General features: G+C 37.3%; 1 protein-coding gene across 1 annotated transcript in view; it reads left to right on the top strand.

Annotated features, from left to right (window-relative positions):
- Positions 1–2,771: 2,771 nt before the first annotated feature.
- Positions 2,772–27,375, top strand: part of LOC311276910 (uncharacterized protein) — a 71,976-nt gene continuing 47,372 nt past the window's right edge. Inside the window, exons 1-2 of the mRNA XM_084386920.1 lie at positions 2,772–2,815; positions 2,886–2,970. The gene's annotated coding sequence lies outside the window, so the exon portion shown is untranslated. The remainder of the gene's footprint in view (positions 2,816–2,885; positions 2,971–27,375) is intronic.

Below are 27,375 nucleotides of genomic sequence, written 5' to 3'. Positions count from 1 at the left end.
ACAGAAATTTCCACATATGATCCAATAGCAATGCTTTTGATATGTATTTTCATGTGTGTATAATTTCCATGGCAGATTGAGATGTCTATGTTCTATCATAGAAATCAATTGACACCTAAAATGCTCGGAATTCTGTATTTGAAATGTATATCTGTATTCCCATATTCTGTACACACCATTTCTAGTATCATTCTAATCGTAGTGATCTCACGGAAGTGCATATATGTATGAGATTACAATGAAATGTATTCTCATGGGTATTATCTTTCTGAAAGAGAAAATACGAATTCCATCTCTCACATGACATAGTCAAAGTAGGCGTTTCTTCACAAACAAAGGAACTTTTTCCCGCTTCAGATCAGAAGATACGATTGGCTGTTGTCCCAAAAAGAGGGGGGGAAGCACGTTCCCTTTAAAGGTGCAGACCCTCGAAAACTCCCTTCTCTTACCTTTCTTCCTCTTCTCCCCCGCGCAACGCTTCTCCAAGGAAACATCTGAAAAGGCTCCGGCCTTCTCCCTCGGACAAACACATGTTCGAGTCGTAGCTGCCGTTCTTTGCAACTAAGTTATATATATTTGCCTCTTCCTTCACGGGAGATGAATCTTATTTTCCGGTAAACGTTACATTCAGTGAGCCTTTGTAAGCTTCCCGCGACACCGGAAGACGCAGCACAAACAGGACACCGTCCGCGCTTCCTGCCTCTCAGCATCACCCGAACAGAGAACAAACTTGCAAGTATATTGATCTGACTAAAAGCTGATTCCAGGTGCCTCTTGAAATTAGGTTCCTGTCTGTAATAATTACCAGTCCCTTTCTCTCTCTCTCCTTATTTTCTCTCTTTCATTTCATTTATTCTGATCACGTTATTTCTTATGTTCTTGTTTGTTTTATTGTTTGCATTTTACGTACGTTTATATTTGTAGCTCATATAATCTCTCTAGTTTACATCTATTAAAATCCATTTATACTTTAACTGTCTCTGTGTTTGAAAACACACCTTTTATGAAGTCAATGAAATTAAAAGATCTATAAAGCTACATGCTCGATATTATAGACTACTTTGAGTAGTTTTAATTCATAAACCCAAAAGTTTTATGTTCGTGGCCAGAAGATAAACTTTCTTGGAGTTTGTAAACAGGGATACCCCTTCTTAACTGTGATAATCTTACATTTATTCGCTGGACGAATGACTGATGACTAGACCAGTTACAGAACAAGGTAATCTCGATAATTGATAAAGTAAATGTATATGCGATTTATGAATTATGACCATGAGTTATGATTATTAATATTTCCAAAATTCCCTATATCCTTGAGCTAATTCGAGTTGACCCAGAGTCATATATTTACGTTACAGTCTATTCAAAAGAACGTTGTGGTCGATGGTATCAAATGCAGCACTTAGATCAAGTAACTAATAGAGAGATTCAACCACGATCGGATGATAAGAGCAAATCATTTGTAACTCTAATGAGAGCAGTCTCAGTACTGTGATACGTTCTATTTTTAAACAGGCTGGAGAAAACTTGTTGCAAAGAACACTTTTCAGGTATAAATACTTTTAGTCTGTATTAAATTTGGATGTATATATTTAGGGATCATCAAAGACTAATTTCTGTCACAGTACATATTTTTTGTTTAAAATGTTGTTGAATCATCTGTGTGTGTGTGTGTGTGTGTGTGTGTGTAGTGATGTTACGTCTGACACCGACGCTCCGAAGCTTGCTTCAAACTCGAGCGGTCCTTGCAATGAACCACTGCGTCGGAGCTTGTATCATTACGTCACTAGTCACGTGAAAATGACTTCTGAAGCAAACACACTGGTTCACTCCTGTAGTAAACCACCTGACTGCTTTGACAGCCCAATCCAGTGTTGACAGGTTTGAAACCTGGCGGCTGTATTTCTTATAAAAGTGAAGGTAAAAAAAAAAACTATAGAAACCATTACAGAAATTCTATTGGATTTAATGGTTTTCATGGGAATTTTATTGGTTGTAATGGGAATTATAGTGGTCTCTGTGGGTCTACTGATATGTGTTGGGTTGTATTGGTGGGGGCATTAAATCCTAATGGAATATGTCCCTAACACACTACAAAAAATAATTATGTAGTGGTTTAAATGGTAAAAGCCAATGGTTCCTATTTTAATATAAACCATTAGAATTTCTGTGATGGTTTCCAACTTTTTTTTAAGCTGGTCTGATCTTCTGTCCTTGTCTAAAGAAATAATTACACACACACATCATGCTTAATGTTTTATTATCAAGGTGAACACATGAAATTCATCAATATCTGTCAAATTCACCTACATAAATGAGTTTCACAGCACTAACACTGTTTCAGCTTTGATCGCCTCGGTAAAAACACGTAATAAACGGGGCGTTACTTGCATTTTATGGTTGTCAGCTTTGTTGCATTACATTTACTTCACCAGGAGATGGTGCTGCAATTTCTATCTGAATGAAGCTTCGAGTAATGAACCATTTTCGACACAATTGTATCAGAAAGCAATAATGCTTCGAAACGCTTCATTTGGCCATCACTATGTGTGTGTGTGTCAGTTACACTCTTGATGGTTTGGAGTTTAACCCTTTCATTGCTGTGTGCTTTTGCCTGTGTAGTGGGATGTATTGTAGCTCTGTATTGTGGCCCTGTAATTAAATTAATGTGCTTAGGGTAGTGCGGGTCCAATCACGAACAGGGTGGGACGGTATAAAAAGAACATGTAGTCACTTCTTGCATGTGCTTGCCATTTGAGTGTCACGTCATTGCCCGTGGGACCGCCCCTTGTTCCTGTAGCGCCTCCACTTTGAGGTAGGTGCTGTTTGAGCTAGATAGTGAACACAGATGTGGGATTTTGTGTAAACGATTGTTTGGTTCATAGCTTCGGGATAGTTCGCGGCGGTTGGCGGCTCCGGCTCTCACGTTACATGCCTCTCTTGCAGTCCCATGTCTCATGATGCTTTGAGGTAACCTTATGTGTGTACGTGGGCTAATTAGTTAATACACAGGTATGGGATTTGTCGTAATGACTGTGATTTATTGCTGCGGTGTGAGCTTTGAGCGACGGCTGCTCTCCCTTTGCATTCCCGTGCTTCGGGGGATGTTGTGTCCCGTTTCCTGTGTATGCGTGCGGTGGATGGGCGACAGGTTTACGAATTTAAAGGTATGTGAAACGTCCACTTTTGTACAGCGCTCATTCTTTTATATATTGCAAGTATGCTTATGTTTGTATTTTTAGGAGGAATAGATGTTCTGCGACGCCTGGTGGCAACGCTGATTTGACGCTGCTGCTTATATTAAGTTTATCTCGATAACAAACTCTCTTTCCAACGCACATGTGTGTGCTCAGCCTAAGCGTCTTGTGTGACGCCTGCTCGCTCTCCAGAGCCGAGGCTTCAGGGCAGGCCACTAGTAGGCCCTTACGCGGTGGTGGAGGGCTCGTCACAGAGTGCTGTGTGGTTATTTCTTGACTTGATTGCAGTGTGTGTGCTGATACTTGTACACGGGGTGCTGAGAGTGATCTAGAAGCCTTTTTCTTACTGAGTTCATGCATCTGCCGTTAAGCCTCGGCCTCCTTTATCTCGTGGTCTCTTTTGTATTGTGAATGTTGATGACCCAGCTTTGATATCTTTTAAAATTATTGTGCGTATTTAAATAAAGCTTTTGTATTATTGGTATCCACGTCTCTAGCCCTTCTTGACAATCACGTTCCTGTGTGTCTTGTGTAAAGTCTTAGATCCATAATATTAATATTTCCCTGGTAAATAGGGTGGCGTAGTCATGTTTAAGCCAGTGGCGGCGCCAGGGGGGAGCTAGGTGGTGCTGTAGCTCCCCCTATAATAGCCATAGCACCTGCCCAGCACCCCCAAGAAATGTATGTTTTTTTTTTATATATTTATATTTTAATGTCATGTTTGAATAGTCTTTTTCATGATGTTAAAAATAGGAATTAGATAAAAATGTAAAAATCGCGAGCGGGCGTCATGAGCGCTGCGCGAGCATGCAGGAACGAGTAACGTTAGTGAGTGGTCGTCAAAAAAGATGGATAAAGCAAAAAAGCTGTCGGGGACTAAAAATAGAAAAAGAAAGAGGGAAAATGAGATGGCATGTCAATTAATGTGACAGCAGCTAAATAAGTGGATGGTGAAAGGCAACAGGTAGGATTTAAAGTGTGACGTCCAGGCATGTAGGCTACTGGCCATCGGGACTACCGGGAGATTCCCGGTGGGCTGAGACGTGCTTTTTGGGCCGATACATCTCATACTTTTTTTTTTTTTTGTCTTAACGGTCCATAAAACTCATACATCGGCGGCCCATTCGTTTTGTTTTGCTTAATTGGCGGCGCATGGGTTAGTGCCGGTGTAATGCATTGGTCAAAAAAGTCAGCATTAGTTTTTTTCTTCTGACAGACCAGCCTATGAAACACGTAGATCAGCGGCTGATTGGTTCTTTTCTTGATTGACACTGGGCTGGCCCAATCACATCTTTAATGTGAAGTATAGAAATATACTCTTTCAAGTATAGAAATTAGTTCAAAACTGATTATGAAAGTTTCCTTTATTTTTCAGTGCATTTGTTTTACAATATCTGGCTATTACTATCATGGGATTAATATTATATAACTATTATTATGTAGTAGTGTAATGTAGACTGACACTGTAACTAAAAGAGGTTTGAATTTTTCTGTTTAATTTGCACACTGAATATGGGTTGGAGCTTTTAATTTAGCTCTCAAAGTGCACCAGATTGATGATTGCCAAAAATTGTTGCTGCATACCTCCTTTCATTAAATACATTTACATATATATACAGTATGCTTATAGTCGTGGAAGGAGTATAGTTAATGCGGGCGTGTACGCATGTGTATACCAAGGGTAGTCCGATGCGACCTCCATAATGAAACGCCCCAAAATTCAAAGCAGCTTCTCTTAAGTGTTGAGCATCCCCATAGCACCTGCAACAGAAAATCTCTGGAGCCGCCACTAGTTTAAGCTAGAGGTAGTGTTCCTATATTTGCTCCTCGTGTAGAAGAGGGAGTCCCGCTACACCTGCATTAAAGGATAAGAAATGTCTTAGGCCTTGTCTTTTCGTACGTTTGAATGACAAACTAAAGACAAGAACCAGTTTATCTGTAGTGTACTGACAACAATTCATAAAACATACATAAAATATATAAAACACTTAAGATAAATACTTATGGACTTACAAAATTTGAGCTGCAAATGATAACTTCTCACTCATTTGGAAGTGACCTATAACCAGTGTTGGGTAAGTTACTTAAAAAAAGTAATTAGTTATAGTTACTAGTTACTTCTCACAAAAAGTAACTGCGTTAGTAACTGAATTACATCATTACAAAAGTAACTAATTACTAGGGAAAGTAACTATTGCGTTACTTAAAAAAAAAAAAAAAAAATTTAATATAAGAAATTTCTTGGATACCCCCAATATGAAATGTTAAATGAATGAAATGGACACTAAATAGAACATCTTATTATTATTAAACATTGTACACTAATCTACACTATTTTAATGTTGCTGTGGGACAATGTGAGAGACACCGATTAACTTAAATATTAAAATATTATCATTACTATAGTGGAACAACAAAAAAATAGATGGTTTAGAACTTTTAATATTTATTGCACAGACCACAACTGGCCAACAAATAAGTCTAAAATAAATCATGCTTCTTAAGAAATGTACCAAAAATAAATAAATAGTAGCCTTATAAAAATATTCATACACATACACTAGTGCATATAATTAAAATGATAAAACTCACACACCTTTACAACTGGTAGACATTCATAGCCTACTTGAAGTATTTTCTTCCTCACAATAGTAGGTTTAACAAAAAGTGCTCTCAATATAATACTGAACAATGTATCAACATAAATAATAATAATACAATATAATCTTTTGTGGGTTTATTTTTATAACCTACAGAGAACGTCATCATCAGAGGTTATTTATTTTAGCCAAATTCTAGTCATGTTTGCCGCACGTGTTCACAACCGTCAAACAAATATGTTTGAACGTTCCCTGCAGGTTATTTTGGAGTTTATGTTATATAAACTAATTAAAACATTGCATATGATACCAATATGCTACATATATTATTCTAATGCTGAAATGTGTAATTTATTTATAAATAAAGTATTTATGCTCGGACACATTCGGTCTCTCTCGCGCACTGTCGAGCGCGTTCTCGGACACATTCGGTCTCTCTCGCGCACTGTCGAGCGCGTTCTCGGACACACTCGGTCTCTCTCGCGCAATGTCGAGCGCGTTCTCGGACACATTCGGTCTCTGCCGCGCTCTGTCGAGCGCGCTCGCGGCATTCGCCTCGCTTTTGTCCAGTCCGGCGCCTCATAAACACTCACACACCAGAGAAAAAACTTTGCAGCTCCTATGGCTGAGAGAGAGCCTACTCGGATGAAAACCGCTTCAGTGAGCTCAACTATAGTAACGCCGCATTTTTATTGACAGTAACGGTAACGGCGTTGTAATAGAGGAAGCAGTAATTAGTTTGATAACTCGTTACTGAAAAAAATAACGCCGTTAGTAACGCCGTTTATTTATAACGCCATTATTCCCATCACTGCCTATAACATCCTATGACATTATATTAATCTAAATGATCTCATGGATGTGGCTGTTGTGGTTTATGGTCATAGTGGCAACAGCCGCTGCAGTAAATGTGGCATATTCAAATTATTTCAACGTAGTGCATAGGTTTTCCTAAAGCCACCGGGGTGGTGGTGGCGCCGGGGCTTGGGCCCATCGTTTATGGTCATAGTAGCAACAGCCGCTGCAGTAAATGTGGCATATTCAAATTATTTCAACGTAGTGCACAGGTTTTCCTAAAGCCACCGGGGTGGTGGTGGCGCCGGGGCTTGGGCCCGTCACTGCTTGCAGCTATATTTTGTGGATTTGTCTGCACGTCTTGATGCTAGAAATGTTTCAAAATTCACAAATGCATGCAGGGATCTACAAATGCACAAGAAGCGATTCACAAATCAATGCCAGCCAGAGGTGTGTTTGTGACATAAAACACATTTGTAAAAAAAAAAATTATTCATTTATGAATTTTATTAATTTTGTTAAACTCTTTACCTTTATTTGTGAATTTCATTAATTTGGTATAATGCAACTATTCTATCCCCATAGATTGTAAATGTGATGAGCATCTGCTAAATGAGCAACAGCGACCACAATTCACTCCTTCAGTCAGTGAAGCCGCTCCCACTGCCATTCGTGAGAGTTTAAGTAGTGAAAAACCCTTTCCACAAAAAGAACAGATGAATTTTAAGGTGTGCTCTTAAGTTTGATGCCAAAAGAAATGTTTTATCACACTGATCACAGCTGAACGACTTCACTCCAGAGTGAGAGAGCAGATGATCTTGAGCATGTGCATGGTTTTTCTCCAGTGTGAATTCTCATGTGCACACTAAAGTTTCCTTTGTACGAAACTCTTTCCACACTGAGTGCATGTGAACTGTTTTTCTCCAGAATGAATTCTCATGTGATCATTTAAGCTTCCTTTATATATGAAACTCTTTCCACACTAAGTGCATGTGAACAGTTTTTCTCCAGTGTGTGATCTCATGTGATCATTTAAGTTTACTTTCTGAGTGAAACTCTTTCCACATTGAATGCAGGAGAACGGTCTTTCTCCAGTGTGTTCTCTCGTGTGTCTCTTAAGGTTTGATTTATGTCTGAACCTCTTTCCACAGTCAGAGCAGGTGAAAGATCCTTTGACTCCAGTTTTTCCAGCTCATTTTTGTGTGAAATTCTTTTCAGTATTTGAAATGACTTCATTTTCATTCAGTCTTCCATCGGGTCTAAAATCAGCAAATTCAATAAAGGATAAATGAGAAATGAATATGGTTCAATCACAATTTAGCAGACATCTAGTTTAACCCACTGGGGACCAAAAACGCGCCCGCGCGTTTTGCTCGTTTTTTTTTTTTAGCAATGAAAAATAAACCCTTAATGCTCTGTTAATTTTGATCTTTCATTTTCGTGTAATACATCAATCGATCCTGTTCAGTTTCTATTTTTTTTCTGTATACTCACAATAAAAATAAAGTGTTTTGCTTTTTGACAAATAAAGAAAAATGAACATGATGCAATTTCTGCCTTCTCTCTGTCAGTAAACTCCCATTTGAAACGCGTTCGAAAATGATCTATAACTCCGCGAAAATTCAGTCAAACAGGCAAACAGACCCACGGGCATAAAGCTTGAGATCGCATCTTTTAAATGAAGTAATTTATATAAAAAACAAATATTCTCAGCTTCTGTAATCTGTATAAAAAGAGAGTGACTCCAGTCGAGCTCATTACGAGCCATTCAAAAGTAATGTGACCACTCCCCGGAGAGCGCGTGCTATTCAAATGCAAATTCTGAGAACCATTTCAGTCTGTGAAACGCCCCCACATCAGCTGTAAACAAAGCGCCGCGAGTGAGGCATAATATAGCCTACCTTATGGAGAAAAGATTCCTCAGAACAGTGCTGATATGAGGAGCAATATCTCCTGATATGAGGAGCAGATCCCGCTGAGGAGTGAGGTAGTCTGTTTTCTTTTCTCAAGTGTTGATGTGGAATAACGTTATGGAATAACGTTAGTGTAGGCCTATGTAAACCGCAAAAAGATGAATCGCATTTCTATAATATGACTCGCCTTTCTGTGAGATGAATGAAGGGTACATATTTGTAAAGACTGTTTAGCCTAAATATGAATCGCGCGTCTGTGTGTGAAAGAATAAACTGCTTTGCTATAGCCTACTGAGATGAGTAAAAATCGACTGAAATATGTTGAAATAAAATATATTTGTATAAGCAACGTATTAAACAGTTTTTAGGCTACTGTAGAATATACTGCCACATCAAATAAGCTTTTGTTTAGCAATTTCTGCTCATATCTGACGTTATATATATATATATATATAAAATACTATTTTTGTCAAAAATAAAGTCATAGACTAAGATGTTAGATGTTCCAATGTTGGCTATATTCAAACTAATGAATACATATGATAAAATGTAGGCCTATAATCTTTTTATTTTATTTTTTTCAAAGAAAGAGTACACTTGAAATATTGTTGAAATTGTAATTATTGTTGTAATTGTAACATTTTTAATAAAATAGCAAAACATATTTACAAGAGAGATGTAAGCGAAATCTTAAATGGTCAATGTAAGTCTTCTTCTAAATACATCTTTTGTCCTTGCATTGTGGCTCAGTCAGTGTCACACCTGAATGAATGGCTAATTATGCAGAGTCATTATGCAGAGTGGGTGGGACATTGTAATCTAAGGTGTAAACTACTCCTCCTCCTCGCATATTGGCTTTCCAAGCAAAACCTGTTTTACACCATTTAAATCAATGTATTTTTTTTTTTTGTGAACCATAAAGCAAGACTATTTTCACATCATTTTGAAACTAGAACTCAAAGGGACAACATCCATTAGTCAAAAGTCTTGTGGACACATATTTAATATGTGTTTTGTGGTCTTAATTCAGCAACTTTCATTTTTATTTTTTCCAGTAACCATGCATAAACATTATTCTCTTAAAAATACAAACATCTACATACACGTTGCTCGCATATTATGGTAGCCCTGTTTGTGCTATATAGAGTGAATTTACACCTTAGCCATTAACATGTTTATAAATAACTGAAAAAAGCACAAATGTCAAGGCATGTCAGAACATCTCAAGGACCCCAAAAACAGCTTGGTCCCCAGAGGGTTAATGCTTTTAAAGTGCATGAGAGTATTCATACTGGTGTGAGACCTCATCTATGCTCTGACTGTGGGAAGACCTTTATTTCATCCGGCACCTTAAAGAGACATCAAAGAGTTCATATAGAGAGAAACCGTACAAGTGCTCACACTGTGAAAAGAGTTTTGTTCGGTCAGAACACTGGAAAAATCGTGAGAGAGTTCATACTGGAGAGAAGCCGCATCAGTGCTCTTCGTGCGGGAAAAGTTTCATCCAAATATCTCATCTACAGGTTCATAAGAAAAAGCATTGCCCAAAGCAAACTTTCATGTTCAGATCTAGGTGGGCGATATACCAGCAGACACAATAGACTGGTAGAACAGGGGTTCCCAACAACATTGCTGCAGCCTCCCAACACAGCACATTTTCCATGTCTCCATTATCTTACACACCATTTTCAGGTCTTGTAGTCTCTACTATTAAGCTGATGTCTTGAATCAGGTGTGTTTGTTTGGGTAGGCATGCAAAATGTGCAGTGTTGGGGGCCTCCAGGAACGTGGTTGGGAACCACTGCGGTAGAAATTTGTCAACTGGTAGAGATTTTGGACTATTTTCTCCACATATGACTCTTAAGATGAAAACAAAGATTTTTGGAAAAAAAAATTCTCTCTGTATACAATGCACAGAACATGCAAAGTTGATCCCTCAAAAACTTCTAAAACTAAAGTAATCAGCGTTAATCCAAACAACTCCAGTTGATGAATCAATGTCTTCATAACTCTTTCCTCACCAGCATTTTTTTTTTTTTTTAAGTTGCCACCGCTAGCCCATTTTATTCTATCTTAATGCATTCTTTTTTTATCAACACTTGAATGTGGGTAAGTTTCATAAAAAAGCAACATTTTAAACAAAAATCAGAGAAAATCACATATTTGTCAAACACTTCGTCTGAATCGAATTCAGAACGATGATCAAAACATAGATGGAGTAGATCAAGCCCATCAACACTCCTAATGCTTGCACAGTCTTATAGCTCGTCCTGGGTCGACATTTCATTTAGCAACATTAGGCAGTTTTGATTTATATGCCGTTTAATGTTGGTGATCGCGTTATTTTACATATGCATATGATAATGCTTGTTTCTGCATCTTCTTTGCATGTGTTTTGATAAGGAGATTCGGTACTCTTTCAGAAGATGTCATAGCGCCCCCTACCATTTAACAGTGTAAACACGGAAAGCTGGAAAATTCCATCAATTGGGGGTAAAGAGTTAAGTGAAACAATAGGCGTGTGTAAGAGAAACACTAATTAACATTACCTTTGTTTTCACTTTTTGTGTTAATTTTTTTTAAGCGGTATTGTACTTACTTGCATTACATGGACTACAAATCTCTGTTTGTGTTCATCTGAAGAAAGAAAGTCATATAAATCTGGGACGGTGTGAGGGAGAGAGTTTCCCTTTAAAGAACAAGATGTGATGCAGAAATATATTCCCAACAGAATACAATAACTGAATTGATGTGTGTGCTGAGTGATAGAATTAAAACATACAGTACTGACTTTTAAAGCACTTCCCGCGGGTTTCAAGCTCACACTAAAAGTGTGCACTGATCTATATAAGTGGCCCACACATAAAGCCACCTCTCAAAAGCTGTTTGAGAAGGTACCAAATTAACTTCTTTTCATGGCTTATTGCACTAAAATGGTCAAATAACTACAAAATTGTTGCAGTTTTGGAATGTAAATAGTTGAGAGAAAATGCATATTGTGTAACTGTATATTGGATCCGTGCATAAGCTCTTAACCCTCTACCGCACACATTATGATAGACCTATAGAAAAAAATATTTGACTCTTTTTCTTTTCTTAAAATGGCTTAACTGAAGTGCTTTAAAATAAAATATTATTTTAACCTGTTAGGCTGCAACCCCACTTTTGAAAAATCCCCAGAAATGGCATACCCAAACTGAAACAGATACAGTTCATGAACCCTTTGTACTAAAAGCACAAGTATGATCTCATTTGAAAGCTGACACCTGGTAGTTTATTGTAAATGTAGAATTAATTATTGTCATAATGAAAAAAATAGTTATAAATAGCTTCAAAATTTTGTAAAGTTATTAGAAATTTATTTTTATGAAACATCTTCATGAAAATAAAATTGAAGTTGGCATTGTATCAATCTAGAAATGCACTGCAGCTAAAGCCACATGTCTGACCATGTTACATTTAAAATCTGAAGATAAGTCTAAAACTCTGTATTTAGTTAAATGTTTTTCAAGATCATGTCATATGACTTTATTTTGATTAGTCTCTATAATGCAACTGATGTTTATTTTCATCTTCTAAGTCATCTAATTAGTCTCTATTGTTTTGTGGTGCAAACGAGCCCCATTCAGAGTCAGTCTCTCCTGCATCTAAATATGCAATTCTTTTGTCTGCATTATAATTACTAATGACTGGCTATTCACACTGTTTCAATCCCTAATTTCTTTTAACAAAGTTCTCACTTCACATTTGAAACTGTATCAAATGCCCTTCTTGAATAAAGAAACATTTCAGTAAGCATTCCTATTTAGAAAAAAATCATAATAGAATAACTGCTAGGTGGCAGGTGCACCTAGGGCTAGCTAGCATGTTAGCTTAGCACACCATCAATACACGACAATTTATGAGATTAAAACCATGTTTGTGCTCCAGACTTACTTTATAACGCAAGTCGAGTGTTTTAACCCTCTGGGGTCTGAGCTGTTTTCTGGGCCCTGGAGGTGTTCTGACATGCTCTGACATTTGTGCTTATTTCTGTTACTTGTGACATTTTCATGGCTAAAGTCTGATTACACTGTATTCAGCACAAACTCTGCTACAATAATATGTCAGCATCATGTATGTAAAAGTTTGTAGTTTTGAGATAATGACATTTATGCGTGGTTTGTGAAAGCACACAAAAAAAATTCTCACTGAAATAAGGTCATAAAACCCATATTGATTATTTCTTCACAAGACTTTTGAAAATTGTATCACGTAGCCTAGCATATTTGCTCCAAAACTATGTGAAAATCATCCTGACTGCTCATTCAGATAAGACAATATATTGATTTAAAATTTGCAAGACATGTTTTGTGTGAGAAAGCTTTATGCGAAGAGGCGTGAACATCATGAATATTTAATTTCTTTCACACCTGAGAAAGACAAAGACCCTCCCTAATGGCCCTATTAGGAGCTATCGGGCCCTATTATGAGCTATCAGGCCCTATCATTCTGAGCAACCTTGCACAAAGAATGAGGAGATTTAAAAAAGAATGGCTTTTCGATTGTTTGGATTTATTTACAACACAACATAATCCAAATATACACAACAAATGACAAAAAAGCACATTATTTAACACACTGAACTAAAGACAGAGACTTAACCAGTCATACACCTTTGTGCCATTCCTGAAACATAGTACATACCTTTCATTTCCAAGGTGTTTGATGTTTCACTTTACCATGTTCATGTACAGAGACTTATGTGAATGTTGAAGTCAGCAGGACTCCTCAGTGGAGCATCTGATCCCTGAAAAAAACACACAAAAAAACGCTGTGAACATACTGATATCAAGATAAACTAGGGCTGCACGATTTGGGAATACATTTTAGATTTTTCAGGTTAAAATTGCTTTTTAAAATGTACAGAACACACACACACAAACACACACACACACACACACATATATATATATATATATATATATATATATATATAAATGAACACCAGGTTTGTTGTGCCTTGTAGGCATAAGCTATGTACTGTGCTGCATAAAATAATAATAACAATAGCCTATAAATCGTTATATGTTACTTCAATCTCATTTCATAATGTCATAACGAAAATAAACATTTGGAGTAAAAAAAAATGATGCAGATTGTTTGGCGCATTTTGCTTTCCAAACGCGTGCAGATAACATTTACTGAAGCGATCAAGCCGCTCAAAACTATTAAACTAATTATTGTTATACATCTATGTTTCAGCAGATATCCATAAACACAGTATTTAACAGTAAACACGGTTCTAAACATTATAATATTCACCATAGTATACACTCATACTAGCCTACTTTTATCATGCTGTGTTTTATTATAGAATATAAAAACATCCTTGTGTCGGACATGTATTGCCTACCAGTCTAGTTCACATTTCAACATGTTGTCTATTTATAGATACATATACATGTACGATATTAGGCTTAGTTCATGTTTTTACTTCAATCTCATTTCATAACATACATTTTAATCTGGCACCACCAGTTTAACATGTCTTACCTTAAAAATCTTCTTATCTTCAAATCGCGTTCTTCTAATTCTTCTGAGGTAAATCCAAGTGAAACAGCACAGCACAAACACAGTCTTCCAAACTCGATGAAAAGCAGAGGAGTAAGTTACCGAAGTCTCTAATTCTTTGTTTTGAGGTGATGAGGGCGTTTACAGGTCTGCATTTCTCCGCGTGTATCATTTGCATGTCAATCGCTCGTGCGCGAGTGGGCATGGTCACATTAGAGTTAATGAGGAAGCGTTTGAGAAACTGTACATGCCGCTGCTTTCATACAGATTACTTAAACAGACAATTTTTTTTTTTATATATATATAATTTGCATACTTTAAAAATAGAGACTCCAAGCGTTGTATAGACATGCGTTTCGCTGAGTTACAGGTCATTTTCTGTCACGTTTCAGAATGAGTTTCACATTGAGAGAGACGGCAGAACGCACATCATGTTTATTTTCTTTAATTTACGAAAAACACAACATTTTGTTTTTATTATGAGTGTACACAAATAAAAGAAGACATTTAAGCGTTTTGATTGATGTATAACACTTACATGTAAAATCAAAATCAACAGACTATTTAGAGTCTCTTTTGTACTGATAAGAAAACAGTGAGTTGGTATCGCCGGCCATACCTCCGACCCCAGGGGGTTAAATAATCTTCTGTGATCTAATTTGGCTTCAGATAAAAAAATCTGACAGAAAATATATTATTTTATAGTATTCTGCACGATGATAAAGTCTATATCGATTAACATTACATTATAAATATAATATATTATTATGAAAATACCTGACATGGCTCGAAGAACACAGGTAACTCAAATATCATTGCAAACATGTTTATTGTCTTCAAAACATCTTTATCTGCATGTTACAACGATCTCTGTTAGCTTTGTATGTGTCAGGGACTTCCTGGAATGTCACATGATTAGAGATGGTGCTCGATGCAGAGCCAAATGGGAGGAGCTAGAGCTCGAGCTCCCCCTTTTCTGGAGCTCCAGCTCCACCTAGCTAGATTTAGTAGGCGGGGCTTTGCTGCAGCATCAAATGGGAGGAGCTAGAGCTCTAGCTCACCCTCGCTGGATCTAGTGGACAGAACATGACGCGCTATCAAGCCTGTTAATGTTAGTGCGAGCTCAACCGTGATGTAAGGACAAGTTTGTTTTGATGCGCAAGATGCTGGCATACATAATATTGTATTTTTCTCTAATATTTGTCATGATTATGATGAATTATTTATCGTTTCTGTGACAAACGCGTAAACACTTATTAAGAACATTGCTCACACTATGTGTGTGTTTTTCTAAAAACTGTTGAAACTTTGTATCTATGTATTATTTTCTCTTTATTACGATGAACAGTTTTGTTGTTTTCCTCACTTTTTAAAGGGGACATATCATGCCAAATGCACTTTTTTAGCCCTTAAATGCATTTTGTTGTATATTTGGAGTGTTTAGAAGTACAGAAAATATGAAATTATTCTCTTCAGGTGCTTCGTTGATATCTTTATATTCTGTTTTGGTCATATTTTTCAACCTGTTCCGATTTTTCTGTTATCTATGACGTTTTTTTAACTATTACGTCACAGTATTTGCAGCGGAACTGCCAAATAAGGACATTGACTTCCGGCCCAACACTTCGAGCAATCCGCCATTTTTATTTCTCGCTGCAATTTTGTAGTCCAAGCTAAAGGATGCAGAAGTTACGAGAGGGTAAGTTAAAATGTTCGGTTGTAGTAACCCACACGCTTCATTACACCGTCTAATGTAGATGAACTGCCGCGCATGTGACAAGGGCGCATGTTTAACTGAAAGAACGAGCAGAGAGAGAGAGACGGTCGCGCGCGCGCGCTCTCTCTCTCTCTCTTCAGAGCCAGGCGAAAGTGTAAACAAGACATCACCGTCTCCAAACTAGACGTCTTGCTCTCTCTCCCTCGCACATATTAATCAAAATAAATCGACACGGTGGTAAAAGGTCGGAAGACCAAAGTTTCATGTGTAAATACAGTACACACCAGTGCGATACATCCATATTAAGACGTTGTTCTACAGGTTCGTCGTCTTCATTTTCATCTCGCTCCTGCTCCGACTCTGGCTCGAACATGTAAGGCATTTTGTCAATAACGTGTGAATAAAAAGTTTCTGTGCCGCAGCCGCTAGATAATCGTATCTCTGCTATCAAACTACAAAAATGGCCGAACGGGGTGGAGTTGAACCTCTGCAACCTGGAGAGGGGGCGGGGTATGAAGTGTCTCAATTGTATTTAAAGAGACCGCACCAAAACGAGTTGCTCTCAGACGCACATCAGAAAAGGGGTAGAAAAGGGGCCTGTGGAGCTATAATAATGAAGAATTCAGACCCAAGCATTGCAGTTCCGCTTTATATAGACTACAAATGTATGATTTATATGTAAAAAGGAACAATTTAAAAGCATGATATGTCTCCTTTAAAGCCGCTCTGGACAAAAGCGTCTGCTATATGATTATGTAAATTACTAGACTTAAAAGGCAATGTGAAAGCTTACTATCTGTGCACCCGTTTATTTTTTGTCCACCGCATTAACGTGTGTGTTATTTGTGAATTAATCTAAATCATCTGATTAATTTATGAAATAAAAAAAATAATAAGACTAGGTTACCTAATCTGCCCTTTTTGTACGTAAATGTAAAAGCATAGGCTACTCCAACAGGCCAGTTGTATTTTTTTTTTTTTTTTTTTTTTTTTTTTTGTAAATTTAAATGGAATATTGACTGTAATTTTAGATAAACTCAACCTTCATGTGATAGGCTATGCATTAAGCTATTTTAATTAAATGGAAACAAGCAGTCCAGTACTCTAAAACCAGCCATGTGACTTCCCACACTAGAGGAAAAACAAGATATTACTCCATATACTGGATATACTGGAGATATTACTCCAACCAAATTTGGGAGAAGATAATTTAAAAGTCACTTGCTCCACTCTCCCACAAGTGTTGAGTTGGATTTATTTGTTTCTATTAGCCTAAATTAGCAAAATGTTCATCTAACATAAAATGAATCCTAAATCTAGATAAAATGTTATAAGATAAAAAAAATAACATAAATATATCCCAAGAACACAACACTTTTTTTCCACACAACATTTTTGGTATAATAAGCTAAAATAATACATTTTATGAATATATTTCAAGAACACACTTCACATAACATTGTAATATTTTACAAAACTCAATCAATATTTATTTTCATAGTACCCCCACTGGTAGATTCAAGTTCAAGTTGATTTTATTTATACAGCACATTTTATAACAGCCACTGACTGACCTAAGTGCTTTACAGAACTACAAAATTAAAAGAGAATAATACTTGCATAACAGCACAACACAGATAAGTGCATCAAAGCTAAGAGCAGCCTTAAACAGAAGTAGCAAAAACATTATCGGACTTAAAATATAAGATAAGAAAACAGAAATGGCAAAACAGTATCAGACTTATCAATAATAAAACAGAAATGGCAGTGTCAGACTCCGGTAAAAAGGAAAAACAGCATCAGAGTCAATGGGGAATAGTAAAACTAACTAAACTTAATTATAGGCCATGGAAACCAAGTGCGTTTTTAAAAGTGATCACAGAAGGGGCTATCCTAACTTCTAGGGGCAAACTGTTCCACAACCGAGGCCCAACCACAGAAAATGCTCGATCCCCTCTGCGTTTGAGTCTGGAATGTGGGACTAATAACACAGGTTCTTATCGCTTGATCTCACAAGATTCACAAGTGAGGGTTGTGTAAACAAGACACACAGATTTTTCTTCTGTCTTTTACTTCCAGCAAGAAAACTTCCATGTCATCTACTCACTGTCATCTGGTGGTATTTGTTCCTGGGTGACTGTTTGTGGGACTTGACTGTGGGAAGTGACAAACATTAGAATGTTTTTTTTTGGCATGCACTACAATTTTTTTCTGGAAATGCACAGTATGGAGGTTTTAATCAAAAGTATAGTTATCAATATCATACCTTGTCAGAGAAAATGTCTGAATTAACTGATAGCACCACCACTTCCTGATTATAGGTATGTCAGACTGGTAAAAGATTGCAATTGAAAATCTTAATAGTTTTTAGAAATTTTGTTGATGTGTTCTCACAGTCCTTTTTTGCTTTATAAATAACCATAAACTGATGCAAACTCACCGCAGCAAAATCAAATGGTTTTGAGAGCATAACATAGAGTGCATTCTAAAAAACAAAAACAAAACTATATTAACAAATGCAGTGCTTAGCACTCTGTGTACAGTTTTGTTACACAGCTGTACAGCAAATATAAGACCACTAACCATCAGCATGAATATCCCACAATCAATTCCTCCTAGAGGGGCACCCTGTTAATTATAGACAATATACAATTAGACCATGTACAATAAATGCAGTATATAGCTTTCACATCCGGTGATTGTTCTTTGTTTTGTTTTGTTTAATTTAAGTCTTTATGTTTGTTTAAAGTTTTGTTAAAAACATGCACTTGGTTTACTCAATTCACCCTCAGTGGGTTATTTGTGACAATTGTGTACTGCATTCTTTCTTAATACTCCACTACAGATATTAAAAGTTTACAAGCAAAGAAGTTAAAAAGCTGCACCTCCAAATCTGTCAGTACAGACATGTTCCAATGGCCTGGAGAAATGTGATTTGCCAGTTTTCTAAAGTAATACAGCAATAAAAAATTGTATTTATTCACGGGCAGTCACATGTAAATAAAGACATAATTTATCATATTGCAATAAAAATGTTAGAGCCTTATGTTAGAGCCAGAGGTTTGGTTTTACTATTATTTATTATTATTTAAATTATCCGTTTATCACTGTAGAGCCGCTTTGGAACAATCTACATTGACTATGAATGAATTATAATTATATAATACTGAAAACCATAATTGGCTGAAACATAAAAGTATTAGCTCAAACAGATCCACCATATAATGCACAACACATTTCGGTTCATGCAGTCGAATGAAAGTACTATACCGTCACTGCTCCACCTGTAAGAAAAAAAAAAAATATATATATATATATCCAGTTCATTTAAAATGAAGTAAAGACTATTACAAAATAAAACAAGCTGGTATACATAAGAACACAGACATCCATTTGTGTTAGTATGAACTCCAAACACATGCATGTTATTAGTATGAACGCAGAACAGTAGAACTAGAAATGTGCTAAACCTGAAAATCTGAATATAACTCCCATGTCCAAAGTCTACAGGGTTCATGGAGTCAAAAAAGAAAATCTCCTTTGACTTTGGTTTGAGGATCTGTAAAAGAACATGACATTAGAAATTACCGATGCACAGAAAAAAATTTATTCTTGACAAAAAAAAAGAAAAAAGAAAAAAAAAGTTTAATTTATACACGTATATTTTAAAATAGCTTTGGTCTGAATAACTATCATTAAATTCTATTACTCTTAAATACTTTACATAGGTAAAAAGTAATTTCCTTCCATTAGTGTGACTTAACAACAACATCTTGTTTTAAGACACAGTATGTTGATGTGTAGCAGACATGACCTCAAAAGAACTTTCAAAGTTTCGATAATAGGCTACCAACAAACCTAAACCCTACAACATGAGATGTCCGCTTAGTTTGTGACTTTTATCCTGAAATTTAGGATTTCAGCTGAAATTTTCGATGGCCAAAATGTTGGCGCATCCTTGAGAATTGGACCAATCGAGAGTCCATAATGCGCACTTGTGTAATTATGGGTATAACAACCAAAAAGTACAAGTACATTATGCATACCAGGCTAACATATGAAATTAACGTACACATAATCCAGTGCCCTGACTCCCATGAAGGAAGTCAAATCAAATCCTTGGTTGCAGCATCATCCTGTGAGATGAGAATCATGGTGAACCAGTTATGATTAATTTCCTGCATTTGGTTAATAATTTCTTGTACTAACAATTAATATAGCAAATCATTAAAATGTGTGTGCCACATATTTTAAAGGATACTAACAGGTAAAGCTGACAGAGGATCATTGTCAAATGGAGGCAACCACGTGACCACCACATAACTGTTGACAGCAAACACATCTTTGCCCTGAAATGATAAAAACACACAGCACAGTGTGACATTAAATATTTTTCATAACCCCTGAATTACTAAACACTACAGAAGCTTTTAAACTGACCTGTGAAGCTGCAAGTGCAGCCATGAGCTGAAAGCACTGATTAGCAATCTGGTCAAAAAAATAAAAAAAATAGAGTATTAGGACAAGTTGCATTTATATCAACCATATATCAACAGCAAAATTATGCCTATAAATTGACATTTACCGTAGCCTCTAACTCATCAAAGGCCAAAGAACAAAAGTCGCTTCTTTTTAATGTTTGAGTTGGGCTCAGCTGAAGTACTTCCTCATTTGGATCTTTGGCTCTATCCAAGACATAAGCCAGCTGATAAAATGAAATAAACATTGTTATATAACTCATTAAAACATACAAACATGTAATAAAACAGTATTCTGGAAAAGTAATCAAGATAGAAATATTTATGACAATCACTGCAATAAGAACACATTACCACATTCTCTTGTGCTGGTAAATAGTCAACATCCCATATCCTCCTGCCTACTTGTTCATCTGTCTGGCTTGTTGCTACACCTTGAACTAGGTCAGATGGGCTAGGACAGTCTTAAGAGAAGATCCATATTTGTAAATACATTTTTATGGTCTTAATAAAGCTTGTTTATTGCTGTAGAAAAGTTAGAAAAGTGGTGTACAATCACAAGAAAATCAACAATTTCTTGATCTAAACTACTGTTGTGAAAACAAGAGCAGTAGAAAACATGACGCATCAAAAAATATTCTCCAAGATAAAGCAGATCCATACTGTTAAATTCCGATGCATTATTGCTTTTTACTTAGTTTTCTGTCACTCACAGGATTGTATTGTTTCCTCTGCTTCAGTTGGTATCTGCAGCTGTGCCTGTAGTAAAAGAAAACAAAAACAAAACAGTACAGATTATAAGGTAATAATACAGATGACCATTCATTGTTAAACACCTGACAAAATAAAAAGCGTAATTAATTTACCCATTACTATTTGACCGTTGTGATCCAACTGCAGCTTAACATCTTTGCCCACTACTTTCTGGATACTGGCTACAGTTTTGTTATTGCATTTTGTGTTGTGGTGGTGCAGTATTTTCCGGATCATGAAGATGTGCTCAGAGGGTGTGAGGGTATTCAAAAAATAATTGTTCTTCCTCATGTCTGAAAACAATTGCTCAGCGCACTGGCTGTTAACCCAGCCAGCCAGTTCTGGGACAAGTCCAGTCCTCAGAAGGGCGTCTCTAGCATCCTTTGTATTCCTCTCATGGAAAACGTCATATAGGGTGTAGTGATCAGATGTCCCAGTGATTGGGTGGCAGTTTGCGTCTGTATCTGTATTCTTTGTTTTGAGCCATGGTAAACTGACCTTTAGCTTTCCCTCACCAGCCAGATTCAGATTGTCTGTGGTTGCTTCAGCCAGCCGCCCCATGTGGTCTAAATGGCAATATTTCAGGCTCCCTCAAGTTGGTGTGTGTTGCCAGTCCCCTTGCAAAGTCATATATGGCAATGTTTGGGAAGTGCTTCCAGCTAAGCAAAATGTCAGCATAGTTTCTGGGACTCTCTGCTCTTAAATTAAATTTGATTGAGTATACCACTGCACAGGGGCACATAACAACTGCCCAACCACCTATGGAAAACACATAATTGATGTAATAATAATAATGTACATAAACAATATTTAGCTACAGATTAATGTATTATTCAATATGGCCCTTGATTAAGATCCTGTGGTAAATGCTAACCTGTACTGTACATCTGTCTTCAAATATTCATCATGAGCTATAAACATTACATTCTCCTGGCAGAAGGGTTTTATAACAATGTAGATGCAACTACAGATCTAACTGCTCAGTGAAAGATGCATCTTACCTGAAGCTCCCCAGACCTTCTTAAAGATCTTGTCGTAAGATGACCTGTTCTTCATTTCATCCCGCAGTCTTAGGATGAGGTCCATTTTTGAGCCTTTTGAGTCCAGGCCACATTGCTTGTACAGATTTCGAACCATGTCCACCTATTATTTTACAATATTTAAATACTACTTAGCTTAATTCAAACACAGTGAATTAAATAATTAGTGTAACCAGCCATTACCTTGAGATTAATTAGTGCATCTTGAAGCCTCTCCTCTGTCATTTGGAGATCTGCCATTTCAGTAGCCTGTCTTGGTGCATGAAACTTTTCATGTTCTGTGTTCAAAACGGTGTCAGCCCTTCTAGTTTTTGGTCCAATCCAAGGAGCCCAGTTGGTATAACTTGGAGCAACCACAAATGGGTTCTTTCGGCCACCTTGAAATTGAAAAAAAAAAAGTAAATACAGGAACATGGGGCGGACATGTTAGTAACTGCCTTGTGTGAACCCACACTCAAATTTATTTTCAATTAAGAATGTTGCCATAGTTAACAATTGTGATTAAGACGAAACAGTAGTAGTAACATGCAAAGTCTATATCACAATGCTATTACTGCAATATTGTGGGGAACAGACAAGACCTATACTTTAAAGGTCCTATACTACATCCCTCTACTTCCTGCTTTAATGACATCCTAGAACAGTTTTTTGACTAACCTCCGCCCACAGGAATACACAAAAAAAGGGGGCGTGGTCTTGTTGCGCTCCCACGGAGAGGAAGAGTTGCATTTGTAGAGTGTGTTTGTCGCCATGTCATCGAGACGCTGTTATTTTCATAATCACCTTTGTTTAATAAATAAATTATTGTAATGCATGGCAACGATTTCTTTTACACAACATGGCAGCTTTTAAGGCTATATTCATGGTGAAAATAAAGTGTATTTATATAAAGTTGTTTGGATGAAAACAATTTCAAAAGAACTATACACAACAAAAAATTATTTAATTAGGAGGTGTTACAGTACTTTTTTTATCAACATCCTGCAAAAGTCGTGCTTGAACAGGTTCTAATCGATCCTCTTCATCTATGTTCTCCGGGTCTGATTCCGGCTCAAATTGATAAGGTAATATTAAAGAAAAGACATGTTTACAATAACACTGAGCGCATGCATCTCCACGTTATGGTAAGAGGCGTGACCTTTCCGGGCAACGTGCGCTAAGCTGCTGTCGAATCACAACACAAGAACCGTTGGCACAATCAGAACTCGTTACGTATTTCTGAAGGAGGGACTTCATAGAACAAGGAAGTCATCAGCCCGTTTTTAGGACAGTGAAAACAGCGGTATACAGATAAGTAAATTGTGTGAAAAATACTGTGTTTTTTTACACGCGAAACATGAACACATGTTATATTGCACACTCTAAACATTCAAAGCTTCAAAGCTTTGAAGCTTCAAAAACACAGGAAAAACGGGACCTTTAAGTAAACTTACAAGAAAGTAATCCACTGCAAATGATTTCAGACATCACAGAGTCACAAAATTGTTTGGTATCAACAGTGCCATCAAAGTGTGCTGGTGGAGCCTCCATTTCACTTACTGCAGATTTAGGCATGGTATTAAAAAATATCGTAACTTTTCTTTCATTCATCAAAAGCTGTTTGTTCTGTTGCTTACCAGGCATATTGAATACACCCTTTCTGTGAAGGTCCACGACCACCACTGGTGGATAGTATCCACATTTGTAACAAAAAAATAAATAGTTGTGTGAGGTCAAGGCTTCAAAGTGCATGTAGGCGTGGAGTATTGTGGCTTTTTTTAGGGAAGGTCTTATTTTCTGTTTGCTCAAGGACTTCAATTGCTCGGCTTTCAGAATGGTGAGTCTAAGAAAGTATAAAACATAGTAAGGTACACATTCAAAAAATAAAAACAGTAAAATACTAAATATGTTCTTACCTGAATTAGGGTGACCACCCGTCCCGCGAAGCGCGTGCGCGTACAGCGTTTGAAGCCCAATTCACGCGTCACGCAAATTGAGACCGTGTCACGCATAATCTATGCTTGCTCAAAAAAAAGTTGGTCGCTCTATATACTCGAGCCCCAAGCAGACAAACGAACATTACTTGACATTTCAGCACGCTATTGTTGCCACACAAACCCCTCAGTTGAACTGCTGACTAGGTTGTTGTCAACTTTTTCGTTGTTGTCATGACAGCGCACGCACGCGCATACCAGACACACTGGGAAGGAAGGAACTTTTAGATGCGCGCTTTCCAATTCGAAAAATTCGAGAAAGAGACTGTCTGAGAGGCAACGCCATCATCAATTAAAAAGAGAAGGTGTGAGTACAAGATACAAGAATGGGGAAATGAATATTTGTGGCTGAAAGTGTAAGTGAAAGTGAAACTGTAATTAAATCAAATTAAATAGTAAATCTTAAGTGGAAGTACATCTGTCAATTCATTGAATGTTCAAAATATTATGAGTCTTATTTATAAAAAAAACCACACATTGGTTGGCCTATTCATGAGCATACATCAAAAATTACACGTTTAGGAGAATAGGGCATTATTAATACTATGCAAGGTGGTATGTGCTAGAAATGGGTAAACCACTATCAGTGAGTCTGCCAGTGGGGCACCGCCGCGCCAGGCAGTGTCCCACATTGTCCCTCAGAAACAGACCCATTGTCCCCCCTTGGGCTTATTAGCAGGTGGTCACCCTAACCTGAATTGATGTGCGTAGTACAATACACAAATGTAGGGTAATGAGCATATGGTCATTGAAATTGTGAATTCCATCACTCCATTCTTGATATCTGTACATCAGCCCACAGTCAGGACATGCCCTGCAGTATGTAGAAAAGCCTAAAAAACAAAAGGAAAAGAAAAACAGTTAAATTGGTATGGCTAAGATGATATGGATTATATATATTTTGACATGTCTAACCTTCTACAACACCAGTATATGTGACAAGTTTGGCATGTGCTGTTATGAGCATTGGCTCAGTAAGTTTCCCGGCACACTCCACGCATGATGTTTCTTTTGGTATCAACTGCCTTGGAAGATCTTGCAAAGATTTGGAACCAGTGACCAAATGTTGGGGTAGTTGGGCAGGAAGACCTTTTTTTTTTCATTAAATAGTGAACCATCCTTTGAAGGCCTGCATCATCAGGAGGATATGCTTGTCCCCCATCTCCACATGGCGTTGCTTTGCATACAGAATCTGTCTCTTGATTATTCACAACTGCATCTGGCCTTATATCACTCTCGGCAGTCATGAACAGATGTTGGTCAGTACTAAAAAGATGCCATTTTGCAATTGATTTATGAAGACATGACTGTCTTGGTTTGGCACATGGACAGTGCCAAGACTTCTTTTTTTAATCATATGCAGCTATTACTCTGCCCAGTCTGCTGTGGTATGACACTTTTGGCTCATATATTGAAATTAACTTTTTGGATGGAGGCCCTCCAACCGTTACCTCAACAGAAAGTGGAACACCTGCATCAGTAGTTGCCTTTTGCTGGTTTAAGCAACTCTGCTTCCTTGCATCCCAAAAAACCTACAAGCAACCATTTCTGTCAGTGCCTCCTCATCTAAAATGATGGGTGTAGTTTCTGAGCGGGGACAAAAGAGCAATGACTTGAGATGATTGCACTCATAAGGTAGAATTCCACTCCTCACTGCAAATTCAGCATTTGCATTGTATTCGTCCAATTCACAGGTTATTTTCTGGCTTGCACCCCATGTTTTTTTGGGTTTTTTTTACGTGTATAGGAGAGCGTGGTTTAAAAAACGACTTATCAACAGCAAAGATGCCATTTTTGGCATCAGTGCATTGGCATGATAGGTGCCGCTTTGCTGTAATATCTGCTACCCTTACCCTGTGTCTTCGGTTCATATGAATCAGCAAGTTCCTTTGATTTATTTTAATGCCACAGTGTGTGCAAGTCACCCTTACTTGCTGCCGAACACGTAGTCTTTTTGTTGACAATGATGCTGATGCTGGTGATAGAGCTGTTGATGGAGGCTGTCCAGATTTTTAAATGTGTAATAAGACTATCGCATCTGATAAAGGTTGATGAACAGTAACAGCAGTGAAAATGTGGTGATTGCCTGCACTTCAAACCACACTTGATGATGATAAAATCTAAAACGTAGAAAGAATAAATTAGCACAATTGTCTTTTTTACATGTTTAATACAGTGAATCGCCTGTGCATAGGTTTTGTGATGCCTTGCTCAAGAGCACAACAACATTAAGATCCTTATATTTTATTTTATATGTTTTACCACACTCCCATCAAACACTATGGCCAATGTGGGTGGAACAAATACCTGACAGACTCTACATCAGCCCTTGAAGAGTGATTGACATGTAGTATTTATATACTTGTTTTTAACTTTTAAAAAGATTCAAACTAAATAATGTAATACAGAAAAACCATAACAACAATAACTGAAGTTAACAGTTCTGTATGAGTTCAGTGTCCGTTGTCGTCAATGTTAAGTGTGTGTTGCTATCTGTTCGCCTGTCTGTTGGATCTTTGAAACAATGTGTATTGTAAAAAGCACTATATAAATAAATCTGACTTGACTTGACCCGTGACAGAACACCGGACCAAACAAGTCTCATTTGTAGAATTTTTTTTATTTATTTTTTTGTGTTCAGTGTTTTTGTTCCGTTTTCACCCCTGCTTGCACCATGGACTTTCCAGCAGTAAAACTCACGTGCCTCGAGCAGGGAGAACACTCCCTCGAGAAACATTTAGAAGAATTTTTTGGATCTCGCCCATCAGACCACCTTCACGGACAACTGCCTGTGCACGTTCCTGCATGTCAGACTCAACGCTGCCACACGTGCACAGTTGTCCGGGGAGGTTCCTCAAGGGAGCTTCGCATCATATGTGGAGTGGGTGCTGGCATCCTGCGGATCTGCGTTCACCATCGAGGATGCCGCCATGTACGATTGTACCATGTAGGCCTAAACATTTAACATGTTGTCACTAAACGTAATAAAATTCTGTTAAGTTAACACATGTTTTGACAATCACAATAACCTTATTCTGGTGCGTTTTTTTATTTATTATAATTTTTTTTTTACATTTCGATCATTTAAAATGCGCCTAGGTACTCCCTTCTCTTCAATGACCATGACATCAGCCATCGCGCTTGAGTTTAGATGATTTAAAGGGATAGTTCACCCAAAAATGAAAATTCTGTCATCATTTACTCACCCTCAAATTGTTCCAGACCTGTATGAGTTTCTTTGTTCTGCTGAACACAAAGGAAGATATTTGGAAGAATGTTTGTAATCAACAGATCTCGGTCCCCATTGACTTCCATAGTAGGAAAAAAATATACTATGGTAGTCAATTGGGACCGAG

Source organism: Rutilus rutilus (genome assembly GCF_951802725.1).
Source record: "Rutilus rutilus genome assembly, chromosome: 18".
In the NCBI taxonomy this organism is placed as follows: domain Eukaryota; kingdom Metazoa; phylum Chordata; class Actinopteri; order Cypriniformes; family Leuciscidae; genus Rutilus; species Rutilus rutilus.
This window is presented reverse-complemented; position numbering and strand designations above follow the sequence as displayed.